General features: G+C 37.4%; 1 pseudogene across 3 annotated transcripts in view; it reads right to left on the reverse strand.

Annotated features, from left to right (window-relative positions):
- LOC147374430 (cullin-1 pseudogene) overlaps window positions 1-19,918 on the reverse strand; it is a 56,702-nt pseudogene that overhangs the window by 23,850 nt on the left and 12,934 nt on the right. For 2 of the 3 annotated variants that reach the window (XR_015162765.1, XR_015162766.1), the window contains exon 2: window positions 19,749-19,850. The exons of the other annotated variant lie outside the window; for it this stretch is intronic. The product of XR_015162765.1 is annotated as a cullin-1 pseudogene, transcript variant X1 (transcript). The remainder of the gene's footprint in view (window positions 1-19,748; window positions 19,851-19,918) is intronic. 3 annotated transcript variants of the gene reach the window in all.

Raw genomic sequence — 19,918 nt, forward strand, 5'->3', positions numbered from 1 at the left:
ACTCTTCTGCTGACAACTGACAGGACGAAATTTAGTCTCCTGGCCACATGTAGCTACAGAAGTGACTGGGGGAGGTAATAATTATATCAGGTGAGAAAGTGCTCATACGAAATGTACAAAAGTTGAAGGGGAAAATGGATATTAGGAAGCTATCAACATGTAGGTAGAAATAACACATGAAAGAAAGGTTTATTTCAGGTTTTGAAAGGCCTTGAATGCCAACCTAAGCAGTTGGAACATAGCTACTAAAAATCTAGTGCAATGTTTTTTTGGGAAGTAATGAAGTGAAGAAAATAATGTTTTAGGAATATTAATCTTGCCTTGTTCTACATATAAGGAGCTTGGAAATTGTCACTCCATGCTACCAATAAGTAAAAAGTTTAGGAGAGTGAAAAATCAGCTTTTCTAGGAACCATAAGAGAGGGGAAAACACATGGAAAATTTCTGCCCCCAAGGTTGGAGAGGCAGACAAGTGAATACAGGGAGTCCCAGCTTAGCAGAGCAGAGACTCAGGGGCAGAAACTACTACATCAACCAGAGGCAGAGAAGGAAAACCTGCTGTGGCATTGAAGAATTGCTGGAGGGTCAGTGTCGACAAATCTGATATCTATTAACTCCGGGGGGATGCATATGGGAGGCTGCTACCGTATTGTGAGATTTATGTCCTGGAGCTTGACTAGATTCCCACAGTAAGTATCTGAGAACAATCCCCTTCTGCTTCCTGAAGAGGAAGTGAAAAATAATCATTTTGAAATATATCAGAGCACTCTGTTCTTCTAAACAAGGCCTGCCTTCAGGAGAAACCATGTAACCATAGCCTAACGTGCTAGGGTATTATCAGAGCCAGATAATAGGGACCTGGAGAAGAAAATTACCCAATTCTAGCCTTTTTGTCCTACTCCTACAGGACAGATGGAAGAGAAAAAACTGAAAAACACTTGTTAAGTTCACATTGTAGAGGCATGTTTTCACTGAAAAGACTGAAGTTTAATCAGAAAACAATAAAATGCTTCCCCTTTCCTCATACCTCAGTATCACATTAAAAAAGGCCTATTTACCTCCTAAATGGCTTTTGTCCAGTACATCAGGCCTGCCCACCAAAAAATAAAAATAAAAAATTAAAAGGCACACCAAAGGCAAAAACACAGTTGGAAGAGACAAAATGAGCATCAGGACCAGACATGACAGAGATGTTAGAATTATCAGATTGGGAATTTAAAACAACTATGATTAATATGCTAGAGACTCTAATGAATAGCATAGCAGCATGCAAGACAATAAGGCAGAAAAAGAGTGGAAGACATATAGGGACAAAAAATAGGAGCATCAGATGGAAAATGGTAACAAATACGGTAGATATAATTCAACTATAGCAATGATTACTTAGAATGTCAGTTGTCTAAATGTATCATTTAAAAGACAGATCAGAGTGGTTCAGTTCAGTTGCTCAGTCATGTCCAACTCTTTGAGAACCCATGAACCGCAGCACGCCAGGCCTCCCTGTCCATCACTGACTGTCGGAGTCTACCCAAACCCATGTCCATTGAGTTGGTGATGCCATCCAACCATCTCATCCTCCGTCTTCCCCTTCTCCTCCTGCCCTCAATCTTTCCCAGCATCAGGGTCTTTTCAAATCAGAGTGGACTGACTCTAATACCTGTTGTCTACAAGTAACTCACTTTAGATATAAAGAAATTAAAGTGAGTTACTTGTAGACAACAGGTATTAGAGAAATTATGGATTAAAGATAGACATTACTTTGTCAACAAAGGTCCGTCTAGTCAAGGCTATGGTTTTTCCTGTGGTCATGTATGGATGTGAGAGTTGGACTGTGAAGAAGGCTGAGCACTGAAGAATTGATGCTTTTGAACTGTGGTGTTGGAGAAGATGCTTGAGAGTCCCTTGGACTGCAAGGAGATCCAACCAGTCCATTCTGAAGGAGATCAGCCCTGGGATTTCTTTGGAAGGAATGATGCTAAAGCTGAAACTCCAGTCCTTTGGCCACCTCATGTGAAGAGTTGACTCATTGGAAAAGACTCTGATGCTGGGAGGGATTAGGGGCAGGAGGAGAAGGGGACGACAGAGGATGAGATGGCTGGATGGCATCACTGACTCGATGGACGTGAGTCTGAGTGAACTCCGGGAGTTGGTGATGGACAGGGAGGCCTGGCGTGCTGTGATTCATGGGGTGCAAAGAGTCAGACACGACTGAGCGACTGAACTGAACTGATCCCTAAAGAAAATAAAGCAGCATTAGGTACATTAATTTCAGGCAGAACTTCAAAAGTTATCAGGGATAAAGAAGTACATTACTTATGACAAAGGGCTCAGTTCTCCAATAAGATGTAACAATTTTCAGTGTGTATCACCTAACCATAGAACACCATAAAGCTGCAAGAAGAAATAGTTTAATCTACTATTGTGGTTGGAGACTTCAATACTCTCTATCAGAAATGGGCAGATCTAGTGGTCAGAAAATTTAGTAAGGACATGTGAACTCAACACCATCAATCAAGTGGATATAATGGATATCTACCTATAGATTACTGCATTCTGAAACAGAAGAATATACATTCTTCTCAAACTCATGTGAAACATTTTCGGAGATAGACCACATTCTGGGCCATAAAACACACCTTAACAAAATTAAAAGAATAGAAATCAATGTTTGCTCGCAAACCACAATGGAATTAAACCAGAAGTCAGTAACAGAAAGATAACTGGAAAATCCCCCAATACAAAACATTAAAAACACACTTATAAGTGACATATGGACAAAAGAACAAATCTTGACAGAAATTTAAAACTGTTTTGAACTAAATCAAAATATAACTTATAAAAATTTGTGGGATACAGCAAAAGCAGTTCTTGGAAATGTATAACACTGAATGCATATATTAGAAAAAAAAAGATTTAAAATCAACAAGCTAAGCTTCCAATGTAGGACACTAGAAAAAACAAGAGCAAATTAAGTTTAGTGCAGAAGAAAAGAAATAATAGGAGCAGAAAGTAAAAAAATTGAAAACAAAAAGTCAATAGAGTAATCAACAAAACCAAAAGCTATTCTTTGAAAAAAGTCAATAAAATCAATAGGACGTTAGCCAGGTTAACTAAGATAAAAAGAAAGCAGACACACACTACTAATATCAGAAATGAAAGAGGAGACACCATGACAGACCTCATAGAAATTAAAATAAGGGAATACTATGAACAACTCTCTGCCCATAAACTTAATAACCTAGATAAAATGGACCAATTTCTTAATGGAGAGAATCTGCCCAAACACATACAAGGAGAAATAGATTATCTCAATAGGCTTATGTCTATTAAATAAATTGAATCAATAATAACCTTCCAAAACAGAAATTGCCAGGCTCATATGGGTTCAATGGTGAATTTTACCAAACATTTAAGGAAGAAATTATACTAATTCTCTATAATCTCTTTCAGAGGGTAGAAGCAGAGGGAGTAAGTCCTAACTCATTTTACGAGGCAAGTGTTACTATGATAGAAAAATCAAAGACATGACAAGAAAACTATAAACCAATATTTCTCATGAATGTAGGTGCAAATGTTCAAGAAAATATTAACAAATCAAATCTAAAAAAGCATAAAAATAATTATATATATTATATACCATAACCAAGTAGGATTTATTCCAAGTATACAAAGCTGATTCACCATTCCAAAATCAATTACTGCAATCAATTACATCAATAGACTAAAAAAAAAAATCACATGATCATGCTAATAATAATGATCATGCAGAAATAAAATATTAAAAAATAAAAACCTCAATACCCATTCATGACAAACTCTCAGCAAATGAGGGCCAGAGAGGAACCTTTTCAACTTGATAAAGACTATCCACAAAAATCTTACAGTGAACATCATACTCAATGGTGGGAAACTTAAAGCTTTCCTACTAAGATCAGATGCAAAGCAAGAATGTTTCCTCTCAATTCAGCTTTTCAACCTTGTACTAAAAGTCTTTGCTAATTAAATAGGGCAAAAAAGGAAATACAAGATAGAGTGAGAAGAAAAAAAGGAAAATGCTCCTGTATACATGCTCATCTAATTCAGAGAATCTGAAAGAATCTTCAGAAAACTTCTGAAAGAAATAAGCAATTATACCCAGGTTGTAGGATACAAGGTTAATACACAATCAGCATTTGCTTTCCTATATACCAATAATAAACAAATAGAATTTGAAATTAAAAATACAATGTCATTTACATTAGCACCTCAAAATTGATATAGATATATATCTAACAAAATACATATATGATCTATATGAGAAGATATGTATAAGGAAATCTATATCAGAAGATGAGAGAAACTGAAAAACTTAAGATCAGCAAAGAACTAAATAATTGGAAATTATTGGATAAATAAAAAATAATTGGAGAATGTTCATGGATATAAGACTCAATATTGTCAAGATGTCAGCTTTTCCCAAATTGATCTATAGATCAAGTTGCAAATCCAGTAAAAATTCCAGCGATTTATTTTATGGATACTGAAAAGCTGATTCTAGGATTTATATAGAGAGGCAAAGACCCAGGATAGCCAATTCAATATTAAAGGAGAAAAACCAAGTTGGAAAACTGATGTCATCCACCTTTAAAACTTTCTATAAAGCTATTTCTATTCAAAACAGCATGGATTAATGAAAGAACAGAGTAAAGAGCTCGGATGTTGTTGTCGTTTAGTCATTAAGTTGTGTCCAACTCTTTTGTGACCCCATGGACTGTAGCCTGACAGGCTCCTCTGTCCATGGGATTTCCCAGGCAAGAAATGCTGGAGTGGGGTGCCTTTCTTTTCCAGGGGATCTTCCCAACTTGGGGATAGAACCCACATCTCTTGTATCTCTTGCATTGGCAGGCAGATTCTTTACCGCTGTGCACTACCTATGACGCCCAGAAAACTTGGAAGTAAAGACGCCAAAGTGTCTTTAAGTAGGTGAATGGATGAATAAGCTGTGTTATACCCAGATAATGAAATATTATTCAGTGCTAGAAAGAAATGAGCTATCAAGCTATTAAATTAAAAGACATTTAAGCATGACTAAGTGAAGAAGGCCTATCTGAAAAGGCTACATATTATATGATTCCATATGGAATGGATTCCATATGCAATGTATGGATTCCATATGGAATTCCATACAATTTCATATGACATTCTGTAAGAGGTGAAACTGTGGAGATAATAAAGATTGGTGGTTGACATAAAGGAAGGGAGGGATGAATAGGCAAAACAGGATTTTAGGACAATGAAAACACTCTGTAAAATATGCATAATGATGGATGTACAGTTGCTCAAACTCATAGAATGTACAGCACCAAGAGTGAGCCCTAACGGACTTGGATGATAGTGATGTGTGAATGCAGGTTCAGCTTTGATAGCAAATATACCATTTTTTATATGATGTTGATAATGAGGGAGGTTGTGTATGTGTGGGGCAGGGAGTATATGTGAAATCTCTATATCACCTTCTCAATTTTGTTGTAAACCTAAAACTGCTCTAAAAAACAGTCTTTTTAAAAAATATATTAATCTTGCATTAGTATGCAGTACTGGAGAAGGTAATGGCACCCCACTCCAGTACTCTTGCCTAGAAAATCCCATGGATGGAGGAGCCTAGTAGGCTGCAGTCCATGGGATCGCTAAGAGTCAGGCACGACTGAGCGACTTCACTTTCACTTTTCACTTTCATGCATTGGAGGAGGAAATGGCAACCCACTCCAGTGTTCTGGCCTGGAGAATCCCAGGGACGGGGGAGCCTGGTGGGCTGCCGTCTATGGGGTCGCACAGAGTCGGACACGACTGAAGTGACTTAGCAGCAGTATGCAGTACACAATTTGTAAGAAAAGACTAAGAATCAGGGAGATAATTGTGGAAAGCAGTGGAAGTCTAAACACGAGACAGATCACACTCAGAAAGAAGAGATAATAATGGAACAAAAGTTGCAATTATATAAGCTGAAGTTTATGACTCAGTTTGGAGTCATGGAAGTCATAGGGAGGAGACTGTAGAATGGTATAATTTAAGTTGATTTTTCAGTCTTGGATGAACTAGTAAGTTATGTTCATTAAAAGGGGCTTCAAATAAATCAACCAAATTTTTCTTTAATTAACCAACAATTTGAGCAAATTGACTATGAATTTTGTTAAATTGTACACAAGTACTTGAAAAAGGTATCTGTTTTTACTTTTACCAGAGTGTGGTAAAAGTAACTTGAATTTCTCAATTTTATCAAAAATAATAATTTTCCCCAAAATTATCCCAAGAATTTTGGATTTTCAAAATCAGAATAATATGTAAGTGAAAAAATTTAGAATGCCAAACTGTGGAAATCTATAGTTATTTGATAAATAATTTAATGTAATAGTTACATGGCCAAAGTAATACAATTTTTTATATGCCAGTTACACTTGATAAAACTTGAACAAAATCTGAATCATGACTGTTTCTTTTAACTCAAGTATCCTTTGGTAGAGTACCTATACACGGCAATAATTGTACATCAAAGAAGAATTTTTACATTTCTTTTATTGTTGCTGTTCTCTAGTTATGTAGGTACAAATATTTTTGTGTCAGAATTCTTTTTTTTTTTAAGTAATAACAATAGGTCAGTTACTTTGATTAGCTGAGCCTAATGTTTGTCAGAGCATTTTTGCTGTTTCTTTTCTTTGGTTAAGACACAGAAGAGGAAGTAGTAAACACTCTCCCTTTCGCTTTGAGCAGAGTTTCACTGCATTACATAGTGTCTTCAAAGGCAAAGCTAGACGGTAAGCTCAATTCAGTTTCAATCTCTTTGAAAACTCATGTCACTCTGTTCTTTTCTATGTCTGGCAATTGACCCAGCAGTGGCCAGATAAGAGGGCTTGGCATCTGAGTAATTTAGACCACATCTGTGAAACTCAGATGTACACTCTGCATGCATCATAAGCTTTTCCCAAAGTAGAAAATGAAATACACAGAGATAATTATTGCTGCTGAAAATTTCAATGCTCTCCAAGACAGATTTTATTTTGACTAGTGCATATTACAGTACATTTGTGGAACAAAAGACAAGCGTAGTTTTTAGAGCTTGTCTCCACATTCTATGTGCCTTGAATATTTTCCAACCTAGCACAGTCAAATGCAATTGGGTGTTTCTCCTTCCTCCCTTCACTTCACTCGTTCAGATTAACAACACAGAAAGGCATCAGGACTATTCTAATTTACTTATCCAACATTTGACCATTGATTTTAGCTACTTAATCTTTCCTTAACAGTGGGATATAAGGAAAAGAGAACACCACAACAGTGCAGAATCTTTTTTTTTTTTTTTTTAAATTCATGACAGAGGCAAAACTTAGCTTGATCATACCCAGAGTTGATGAGAGTATGGATAAACAGGCATGCTCAGACAGTCCTGGTAGACATGTAAATAGTTTCAACCTTTCAGATGCTTATTTAGTAATCTTATTAAATTTTTAAGTGCATATAAAATTTGGCCCAGAAAATTCACTGCTAGCAATTTGCAGAAGTATTCAAAGGTACCAGGTGGTTTACTGCAGTATTGATGGTGCTAGCAAAACAATGAAAACAAACTAAATGTGCATTTGTAGAGGAATGGTTAAGTCAAGCTAATTTTTGTAGACATCAGTTCATGAGGTAGTTGTCTGTGTGCTAATAAGGACAGGTGACTATGACGGATAAACCCACATACATATATATTGATAGGGCTCCAAAATATGACACTTTGACATATTAAATACCTTAAGTTGAAGGACTTTGACAAAATGGAAGAAGCAGGAAAGTCATTGTGACCTCCAGTCCATCATACTTCTTCCCTGAGTCAGGCCAAGAAACAGTCATGTGTGAGGAACTCTACCTACACCCAGAGGGAAGCAGCATCCTTATCTCTGAAGACAAAGGGATGCTGAGAAGAATCCTAACCAACAGGTCTTGCTGTTTCCCCCCATTTACTGCAATAGCCTCACGTTTTGTAAGTTATCAGATTCCTCCACTCACTGCCGTGCACTTTACCAAACCTGGCATAAAATGCTCAGGTCTAACTATTCCTTTGGGACTTCATTTCCTCATGCAGGCTCTCACGTCACATAAAATAAATAAATTAGTATACTTTTCTGCTGTCAGTCTGTTTGTGTCAGTTTAATTTTCAGACCCAGCAAGATATCCTAAGACTACTGAACAGTGTATCTTCCTCTACAATACGCACATGTATATCCTTGTCAACTCATGGATATTTTCTTAAGGGTACCTGTGGAATAGTCAACACTGGATGTTCTTAGACACAAAGGAGTTGTGGAGATGAAGCCTTTTACTTTTCTCATTATTAATCAATTATTTTTGTTTACCCTGAGCATGGATTACTTTTAAAATCACAATAAATATTAAGAGAGTATTAAAAAGACATAAGATAATTCATTCTTTGGAAATGTTCAAAAGCAAGTGTATTTCAGGTTTCAAGATTCTATGTTTTCCTAGCTTAAAATTTCATAAGTAAAACTGCTATCATTTAATAGATACAGAAGCAAAATATTGACCATAACCACTTATATAAACTTCTAGAAAACAATAACAATATTATCTATTTCAATATTAGGGTATCCTATCTGTAAAAATGTTGGTTTTAAGAAAGTAAATGAAATGATTCATCTATTACATTTAAATATCCATGGACATAAGTATCCCAGAGACATCTCAACAGCTCAGTAATGACCTCATTGGCGACAGAACCTACGAGCTTCACAGTGACGTATCTGTTGGGCACCTTAGGAAGACCTCAGCTTCCACTTCAGGTGATAGTTTCCCTCTTTCTCCAAGGCAAAACTTAGTTGGTTATATCTGACAGAGATGGTGGAGTGAAATGATAGGAGAATGATGGAGGAAGGGGATAAACAATCATGAAAACCGTTTCAGAAAGTTCCTTCAATAAATCAGGAGAAAGAAGGAAGGTAAGAAGGCTTCCTCTTGAAAGGGGTGCTTAACAGACAAAGAGCTCGAATACTAGCAAGTCAGCCATAGGGAAAACTCAAGAGAAACAGTTACAGAAACGTTGGCAATCAGTTTAAAAAATATTTGAAGATTTTTAAATTAATCTATTTTATTAGGACAGGGGACACGTTGTGGCAGGATATGTTGAACTGATTTATGCAGTAAATAGAGTCAAGTGCTTAGGTTATACGTATCACAAGAGATTAACATCTAACTGAAGCTTTATTCCTGAGGTAATACAGAATTCCTCAGGAATTCTGATCAGAAATTTGGAAATTTTACTGGCTATGTTATTACTGAGCTGTCGAGATGTCTCTGGGTATTAATCACAATAGGTATTTAAATGAAATAGATGAATCATTCCATTTACTATCTTATTAGTTATGATACTTGGGATTGTCAAATGACAAAGTTAACACATTTAGTAATGAGTTTGATGTCTGTTATTCAACGGAAAACAGCCCATGGATAGAGGACTACAGAGCCTCACAAGCAGTGGAGTGCTTTATCTGGGGATTTTGAGCAAGAGCAAATTCTACAGAAGAATTCCTCAGAAGAGGCAGACTGGAGACAGGGCATGATTGGCCAAGAGTTCAGGCATTTCCCTTTAAGACTAGCAGGTCCTGTTTTCTCGGGGAAGGTGAGCTACCTTAGCCGAGTTGGAGGATGGTGAACGATGTCCATTGGGATTCTTTGACAGCTGTTTCCTGTCAGTGCAGACTGATTTAGTTTCAGATTTCTGACAATGGGCTAAACATGAGGTCAGTGGAGTGGCCTCCATTTTGTAAGCCCAATATATGAATATTAGAATAATGTGAATTTTTACCTTTCCTACTGGTAGTAAGACAAAATAATTTACAGACAATTTCTTACACATAATAGATGTTCATTAAACACATGTTGGCTATTAAATTAATAAGCCTATATAAAGATATTCAGTTCTAAAATTAACATCTGACCCATGACTTTCTGCTTACGGCAACAACTATCAAAGATTTCAGTGGAGACCATGATCAAACCACTATTAATAAGGCATTTAATTTAAAAGGAAGGGGCAGGGGACAACTTGTAGCAGGATATGTTGAACTGATTTATGTGGTTAATAGAAAGTGCTTAGATTACAGTTTATCACAAGTGAGATTAACATCTAACTGAAGCTTTATTCCTGAGGTACTATTTAATTTTGAGCAGAAATTTGTAAGTTTTACTAGTTATGTGTAACTAAATCATATGAGCAACTGTGTTCAATTTTTCTTTAAAATGATGCAATTATAGTTTAAATGATGCAATTAGTTTTCAGTCACAAGTCAGTCTTGAATGAGTTTGGGTTTTAGGAGCTTTTCCTGGGGCTTAGTGTTGTTTTTCCTAGGGCTCATCCATGAGGAACCAAGCAGATTGCCTTCAGGAGCAAATGAGAATTTTTTCTTCCTTCTTTATGCATATCAACTACTATGCTTTTGTGAAACAAAAAAAAGTGGTTTCCTGAAAGATTGGCATAAGGGCCCATGAGTTTGTGCCCTCAGTTTGTACAAACAAAACTAGAAAACAAAGACAAATACAGTTTTTTTTTTTTTTTTTTTTACCTTACTCATATCTATGTGAAGTGGAATAGCAATGGTCTTTTCACTTGTGGCAAGTGAGAAGCTTTCATCCTTCTATCCCTCCATCTTTCTCTGATCTGTCAAAGGAGCTTTCTGAAATAGTTTTCATGATTGTATATCCCCTTTCCTCAGTCGTTCCCCTATCATTTTACTCTATCATCTCTACCAGATAAGATCAATTAAGTTCTTGCCTTGGATAAAAAGGGAAACTAGATATTACCTGAAGTAAATGGAAGCTGGGATCCTCCTAAGGTGCCCAACAGATACATCACTCTCAAGCTTGTAGGTGCTGCTGCCACCAAGGAGTTTACTACTGAGCTGTTGAGATGTCTCTGGGATACTCATCCTAATGGGTATGTGTCTGAGTGCATTCTAAGTTGCTTCAGTCGTGTCCAACTCTTTGTGATCCTATGGACTAGAGCCCGCCAGGCTCCTCTGTCCATGGGATTCTGCAGGTAAGAATACTAGAGTGGGTTGCCATGCTCTTCTCCAGGGGATCTTCCTGACCCAGGGATTGAAACCAGGTCTCCTGCATTGCAGTCAGATTCTTTACTATTTGGGCAATCAGGGAAGCCCAATATTGAAACAGTAGATAATGTTATTGTTTTGTAGAAATTTATGTATATGGTCTTTGCTAATAAAAAATTTATATTATAGATATATTTTGTTTATTCATCATTATTTGGGCATTTTGAAGGACAAAGTAGGATAACTTCAGCAGAAATAAATATATCACTTTCCTCAGCTTAATTAAGATCTGACTGACAATAATTGTATTTACTGAAGGTATATAATGTGATGTTTTGATGAACATATGTAATGTGAAATGATTACCACAATCAAGATATCAGCATACTCCTCACAGCACATAGTCACCATTTTGTGTATGTGTGGTGAGAACACTTGGGATCTTCTTCGTTACCAAATATCAAGTATACAGTACATTATTATTAATCATAGTCCCCATGCTATAAATTATGTCTTCAGAACTTACTTATTCTGTGATTGAAAATCTGTACCCTTTAATCAACATCTAATTTCCCCTACCCTTCACTATTCCCCCTCCCCCTGGTAACAATCATTCTATTCTCTACTAATATGAATTCAAATTTTTTATATTCCACATATAAATGGGATCATGCCATATTATCTTTCTGTATAGGGCTAGAAATAAATATATCTTGCTTCTTCTTATAATGATTACAGTATCTATTAATTTATCTTTGAAATAAATTTGATTTTAGAAAATTAATGTTGGCTCAGAATCATTTGATCTTTATAAAGACAGATACTTGGGTGTTTGGGACGTGATTTTTCTAGTGCATTATGCAACTCAAACTGGAGAGAAACCAAGCTATTATTCATGAACAGGTAGGACATTCCATACTTGCAATCATGACCACAAAGAACATGAAAATCCCATAGTCTCACCAATTTTCTTAGTTTGACAATGAGACATGTACACTATAGTGATATTCAAGTACCACAGGGAAAATATAGCAAATAAGTAACTTTGGTTGGCACATAGTAACGACCAAAATAAAATGCCATGATTTCATAAATATATTCCTTAAACATTAAAAAATAGATAACAGGCCTCAAGTGAGTCACTTGTGCTAAGCTCACCTCACCAAACCCAGGCTTAATATCTAACCTAACAGCAGTGTCAGCCTCTCCCAGGAGTGAAATCTTAACCAGTCAGTCTGACATTTCCTGGTCAACGCTAGTGAAGTAATCTGCCTGATAGAGCCTGCTGTTCTCCCAAAAGAAAGTGACCTTGCCTGAAACAATCCACTCTTTGCTAGTAATTTCCTTGTCCCACCTGCCTTTGCCTATGAAAGTCGTCATTTTGTAGAGCTCTCTGGAGTTCTTTTTATTTCCTAGGTGGGATGCTGCTCTATTCATGAATCATTGAGTAAAGCCAATTCGATCTTTACAATTTACTCAATTATTTTGCTTTTTAACAATAGAAACCACACAGTGAAGTAAGCCAGGCTTCATAAGAGTTTATAACTTAGTAAAGGAAGTGTGGTATATGTTTTTTTAGGTGACTGTGTTAAGTTCTGACCATGATAGCATCAAACTTTTTCAAGATACTTTCATACTTGGCATTATTAAAAAAATTTCTACATAATATAAATGTAATCGCAGTCAAAGGACATGGTGGTTGTGCAAAATTTCAAACAAATGTTGAGACACATTTGAAAGGATAAGATGAATGAAAGAATTCCCCAAATGAAAGCTATAGTCGGCTCATAAAATACATGCCTCTACTCTACAGCTATGCTTGCTTTCCATAGTAATAAAGACACACTCGGTGCATGTATTAGGTCAGAGAAGTGTACATGTTCTTGATAATGACATTATTACTTAGAGACAACTAAGAAGTAATAGCACTGTTTTGAGACCAGACCTACACAACTCCAGACACATTTAGAACACCAATCAACATTCAAACCAGAACTAAACATGATAAGGATAATTTTATGAGTCAGTTTGATCACAGAGAGCAATGGACCATCAGAAGAAACACAGTAGACACAACAGCTTACTATAGTGGTTTTGCTTTCCCTGCAAATAAATACAACTTAATTTCTTTGAAAATGTCTACCCTTTAGCAAATATTTCCTGAATCTCTACCGTATATCAAGTAGTTAAGTTTCTTGGTAGAGAATCTAGTAAGCATGAAATAAGGTGACAATATAACATTGTAAATTTTGAAGGTTTGGGTGATCTTTTTCCAGACACAGACTATTTAAAACATTCCCTGGATAACCTGGAAGCCACTTTTTCTCCCCCTTCAAAATCATAGAGATTGTGAACATCCATCAGCTCAGACTTCTGATAATTCCTCTTATTCCTGGGGAGCATAACATCTGCTTTATGCCTTTGCCATCTCTACCAGAAACCCCAGGGAGGAAGTCAGCTTTTAAGATATAGAAGGAAGGAATTCCCTGGTGGTCCAGTGGCTAAGATAACATACAGGCCACGACCGAGGGCTTAGCCTTGAATATGTGCTCAGTCGATGATAGATGCTACTACCAACTACTACCATTACATTTTATTCTGAAGTCTCAGCATAATGGTATAATAAGTATAATGGTAGTAGTTTGTAACAGCATCCATCATTCATTGACCACTTGCTGCTGCTGCTAAGTCGCTTCAGTTGTGTCCGACTCTGTGCGACCCCAGAGATGGCAGCCCACCAGGCTCCCCCGTCCCTGGGATTCTCCAGGCAAGAACACTGGAGTGGGGTGCCATTTCCTTCTCCAATGCATGAAAGTGAAAAGTTAAAGGGAAGTCATTCAGTCGTGTCCGACTTGTATCGACCCCATGGACTGCAGCCTACCAGGCTCCTCCGTCCATGGGACTTTCCAAGCAAGAGTATTGGAGTGGGGTGCCATTGCCTTCTCCGCATTGACCACTTACCCAAGGCCAAACCCTATAGTAGTAGCATGTATATTATCTTATTAATCTTCAAAACAGCTGTGTAGAATAGGTATTATTAGCCGTGCTTTGCAGATTAAGTGTGCTAAAATAGCTACCCAAACTACTCATAAAGCCAAGATGTATTCAGACACAATGTGTGAGAGCTACTTTCCTATCTCTAGAAAACACTAGAAGATATAGTAAATTTTCAGAAGTTGCTGATGGAAGTCTTGGAAAAACTGTGCCTAGTTGTGAGACACGGAAAGAGGGAGTGGTGTACCATTAAGTCAATCTCAGCTATTCATATATGGTGAGTCACTGGTCATTAAAGATGGTTGTCAGACAAATCATCTCCCAGCTGAGGCAATTATACCTGATCTGCTCATCTTGCTTTTCCCCTTTTACTCCTTCCCAAACACTTGCTAAGCAATAAATTCATTTCCAGCTCCAAATTTATTATTGAAACTTGATATAATTTTGATTTTGACCCTTAAATTTCCACAAGTCATGGCTCACATTCTCCAGGGGAATTCAAGTAAATGGTTGACTGAAACTGACCCCAGGATTCTTGCAATCTCACATCTCCTAGCCTGACAAATGACTCTCTATAGAAGGAAAGTGGGTCATTTCTCTATTTGATGAAAGTGGGACTAGGGAAAAATGTAGGAAATTTGTAGTACGTATGGAATGCAAATCTACTCTAAAAAACATATTAAAATATGTTTTAAGCATAATTCTCATGCTGAATTCTTTGATGAGAAATTAAAAGTGTTCATCTTAAGTTATACAAAAACTGTTCTTGCTTACTAATAGAACCCGTTTATAGAACCTCAGCTTTAGCCCCAGCTCCAAGTCATGAAGTAGAACAAATTAGATATACAACAGATACCTATCCAGTTTGAAAAAAACAAGTGATTCTTTTCAGGCTCTGTATTCACTAGGCACTGCAATGTTCCTTTTCTATTATCAATCATGTTTTATAGAAATATGAAAACAGGATTCCTAAAAGATGTAAATACAGCATTTATATCAAACCATCTCTCTTAAATACCTATTTGAATTTTCTTTTTAATTTCCCTTTCTCATCTCAAGGAACATTCACTAGCAAATTATGTATCACCTTTTTTTGCCAGAGTTTTATGCATACTTAGATTAGTCACTTAGTCACAGCTTTTACAAAATTCTAGTGAGGAAAGTCTACTTATGTCTTTGTTATTGCCTGGTGATAATATCATCTTCAGAAGTATATCATCTTCAAATTCACCCTCTGAATTTTTGGAGCCCTCAGAAAGCACACACTGGTTGTGATAATATCTGTGTCTCAAGACAGGCTAATATGGAAATTGTGGGTACTATACTGGAAACTTCATAAGATTTTTTCCAAAAGTCATGATAAAGTGCTGTTCTTTACTGTCAGTAGAGGATGATGGAAAGAACACTAGACTAAGAGTTCAAGAGATGAGTTTAAGATGAGTTTAAGAGCACTGGACCAAGAGTTCGAAGAGTTGAGCTATGCTTGCAGTGTCAACATGGACAAATTATTTCACAGCTTTGGGATTTCACTTGCTTAAATTATCTAGGGGGTTGGAATTGTCATTTTCAGCTCTGAAAATTTAAGCAAATGTGATAGAAAACGGTCCTTTTATCAATTTGTCTTTTAACTTTTAACCCCTTATTTATCAAGTTATCATTTTCCTAAACATTTTGAAGAGTCCTCTTAACACTCCTTGGAGAAGGCAATGGCACCCCACTCCAGTACTCTTGCCTGGAAAATCCCATGGACGGAGGAGCGTGGTAGGCTGCAGTCCATGAGGTCGCTAAGAGTCGGACACTGAGCGACTTCACTTTCACTTTTCACTTTCATGCATTGGAGAAGGAAATGGAACCCACTCCAGTGTTCTTGCCTGGAGAATCCCAGGGACGGGGGGGCCTGGTAGGAGGCCGTCTATGGGGTCGCACAGAGTTGGACAGGACTGAAGTGACTTAGCAGCAGCAGCAGCAGCAGCTAACACTCCTACTCACCACACCTTCTACTCAAGATCACTTTTTTTAGCTATCTAAACTTTTATTTCTCAGCAATTTTGTTCAATATGTTCTGGCTTTGGGATCTTTGCTGTGTAATACTTGGTAAAATTTGGATTGTGGAGATGGGACATTCTGGTGGGCATTTTAAACCTTCCATGACCTGACCCTCTCTTTCAACACTCAGCCATTCTCATTTATATCTAAGGCTGCTGTGAGTTTGAAGAGAGAGAAATAGGACACCTAACTATTCTTTGTTCATGCTGGTTCAGCTGTAATAAACATAATTAAACTTTGGATAATTTGGTGTCTAAGGGCACATATTTCAGGTTTTCCCATTGCTTGTTCTCAGCCTTAAAGGAAGGGATGACCATAGCACACACTCACTGAACAAAGCTGGCCCACCTTGGACATGTATGAAGTTAGAGACCAGATAGTTTAACTCAGTATCATAGGCAAGGCTCCTTCACAGACTGTCTTAAGAGGTTAATCAGAGCATGTGCATGTTTCATTCTACATATGAGTAAGTTCACAAACCTATACCAGAATACCTGGTAGTATCTGGATCACACTGTGTAAAATGTCCAGTGATAATTACTTAACAATTTGTTGCTATCGTTTTACATTTTTTGAGGTTTCCCTCAATTTTATTTACTACTCTTTACTCAGAAACAAATGGATGTACAATCTTGGTATGGTAGTTTTTCCAGAGTGGAAAATCCCCCACAGAATATGACCAACTATAAATAACTTTTTTCCTATGATGCTATTCATATTCATAGGTTAGTATATAACCTCATTTATATTTGTACTTTTCATATCAATTTTAAATTCTCCATCCCATAAGATGTACATGACTCTGTGTCCTTCCACCTCCCAATGGAAAAGAGTAGAGACTATCACTCCATGTTATAGTCAGAATGGGCTTCGTCTAGATGTCGAGTGCTATGGTAGGGAGGGAGAGGAGTTTTTGTGCTCCAGCAGTTTATTGGCTCTCAGACGATGAGTCAACCATTTCAGACTGTTGGAGGGGAAGGGCCATCTACAGGAGGAAATCACTACCTACTCATCCTCAGGAGGGCCCACGTGTGGTGCGCTCCCTCTATGAGAGCCTCTGGTCTCTCCTTCCTGTTGGAAAGAGTCCTTTTGTCTCACAAGGACACAGGGAGAAAAGGACTGTCTGCATATTCCAGAAACTTCTGCAACCAATGTCAAAAAGAAGAAATGAAAAGGAATCTTGAAAAGTCTTTAGAGAAGATCAAAATGCACTGGCTCTTTTGACTCAGAGAAACAAGCAGAAGTTTCTATTTCCATGGAGCCTGCCTAAATGCTCCCCTCATAGAGAAGAGGAAGCAGCAGCCTTACGGGCTCCTAAAGGTGGCCAAACTCCAGCTTTAAGGAAAAGCTGACCTAGAGGGCCCCTTTTGGATGGCAGCTGAGATGTATTCTGCTTTGGGAAACTTTGCCAGGTCCCTGGGCTGGGCAGCTCTGACCTCCTAAAGTCACATGTTACACTTTGCCAAGGCATGTGTAGGTCTTTAGGGATCCCAAGGAGACTCATGAGTTCCCTCCATCCCGACACTCTCAAAAGTCTAGGTCTAGTAGAGCTCCATTCATATGGAGAGGAGCTTGTGAGGTTCCTTTTCGTTTTGCAAGCCAGCAAACCAGGTGAGGTTAGGACAACCACAGAGCAAAGAGAAGGCTCATGAGACTTAAAACTCATGACCTCATTTCCATTAGCACTAATTCAGCCCAGTGCACAGGCAACACAGTGTTCCCAAGCAGAACTCATGACTGTTTTTATAGCAGATTCCTTGTTTTTCGAAGAGTAATGTGTGGAAATACTATATGAGTGAGTGAAAGTCACTCAGTCATGTCTGACTTTTCGCGACCCCATGGATAGTCCATGGAATATACCAGGCCAGAATACTGCAGTGGGTAGTCTTTCTCTTCTTCAGGGGATCTTCCCAACCCAGGGATCAAACCCAGGTCTGCCACACTGCAGGTGAATTCTTTGTCAGCTGAGCCACAAGGGAAGTCCAAGAACACTGGAGTGGGTAGCCTATCCCTTCTCCAGGGGAAATACTATATAGAGAGATGGTTTCTTGATTGGTCATAGAAGTAAAGATTCTTTTGTTATGCTTCTCTAAATTAAGAAAAAGAGAGAGCAATGTTATAAAATACAACGGCCCCAGTGATGTGTTTAGGTCACTCCATGAGAGGCAAATGAATAGGCAGTGGAGTAGGGTAAGTACAGACTCTGTGTAATTTACAGTTAGTTATTCCAAACTATGGAAGTATTTTGTTTCCATTTTGGAAGAGAAAATAAAGTTCTTACTTATTTGGACTTCCAGAGAAATATCCTATTTAGAACACAGCTTAAGCAGCCATGGAAGTAGGAAATACTTCTAATTTGTATTGCCTGCTTGCTAGTCTTATTTTCTTCCTTTAGTTTTTCTTCCTTGCCTGCTTGTAAAGGGTGTGAATGTGAGGCTCCAAATTTCCTGTCACTCTTAGAGCAAAGTGTTTGGATAGTGTCTAAGGTGTTAGGAACTCAATATGTTTAAAAGAATAGCTCATTCGTCCTCTCGGGAATAGTTATGACAGAAAATTAATAAAATAGATGGAAAGGACCATGCTTTACACACAGGCAAGGGACAGCATTCCTGGTATTTGTCAAATTATGTCATGTGAAAATACAGTATTTTAACAGTAAAGATCATGATATAAAAAACGCACACATACATTCACTACAATAATGAAGTATCATAAGCAAACAGGAAGACAAAGAGAAATGTCTTGCATGATAGAGATGTAAGTTTTTCTTTTAAATTTCTTAAAAAAGATACAGGTGTATAATTATTTGTTCTTTGTACACTCACACACACACACACACACACACACACACACATATGATATCTGATAGAGCCTAAAACACCAAAGATCAAGGTATCCTGGCAGTTAGGGGAGGGGAAAACTAGACTTTCGGTGGCATTATGTTTTTTTCTCACTCATCTAACCTGCATTACAGCAATAGCTCCTTGTCCCTTCTTGTGGCCTAGAGTATGGTAACCTTTGTTTCTAAGGCTCTGCATCAGGATGCCCAATACATTCCACCTAGCAGAAATACTGCTTGCACAACACTTTTGGCATCTATACTCTTCTGTAATTTAATTAATCTCTTCTACTTACAAACACACAAATCCACAGAAAACCTGGGTGGAAATTGGGTGGTGGTGGTGGTTGGTAGTGGGGTGTTATTCTACTAATCTAACACAATCCTGAAAGGTCAAATCAGTAATTCAACAGCAGACTCAAAAAAAAAAAAAAAAAAAGTGTGATTTATAGGCATTCTCATCTCACACCATTTCCTGTCAAAGAGAGTAATAGCTATTGGGTACAATAAGAACCAAAATATTTTGATTCAAAGAATGATGAAAATGGCTGGAAAACCTATTTACATTCAAGTAAATCTGTGGATTGGAATAATTCTAATCTAACATATCCTTCTTTATGCATAAGATCCAGAATAACAGCAAATGTTTTCAATGTGCTAACCATAGGCCAATTTAGTAATTTTGTCTTTCATATGTGGTGACTCATACAAACCTCATAACACCACAAAGTAGCCAGTACTATGATATTGATATTAAATACGAACAAACAGAAACAGGAAGGTTAACTTACTTGGCTAAGATCACACAACTGGGTGGTGGCTAGAACTCAGACCTAGGCTGTGCTTGTAAAATCAGTCCCTTTTTTTTCCTGAAGATGAATGGATTCCTTTTTCTGAAAAAGAACAGAATCTGTCATTTGTCTCATGTCTATGAAAAAGAAATTTTCAGTGATTTAAAACG

The sequence above is a fragment of the Bos grunniens genome, chromosome 4, assembly GCF_055505025.1.
Source record: "Bos grunniens cultivar Pamir isolate PY7600 chromosome 4, Bosgru_T2T1.0, whole genome shotgun sequence".
In the NCBI taxonomy this organism is placed as follows: Eukaryota; Metazoa; Chordata; class Mammalia; order Artiodactyla; family Bovidae; genus Bos; species Bos grunniens.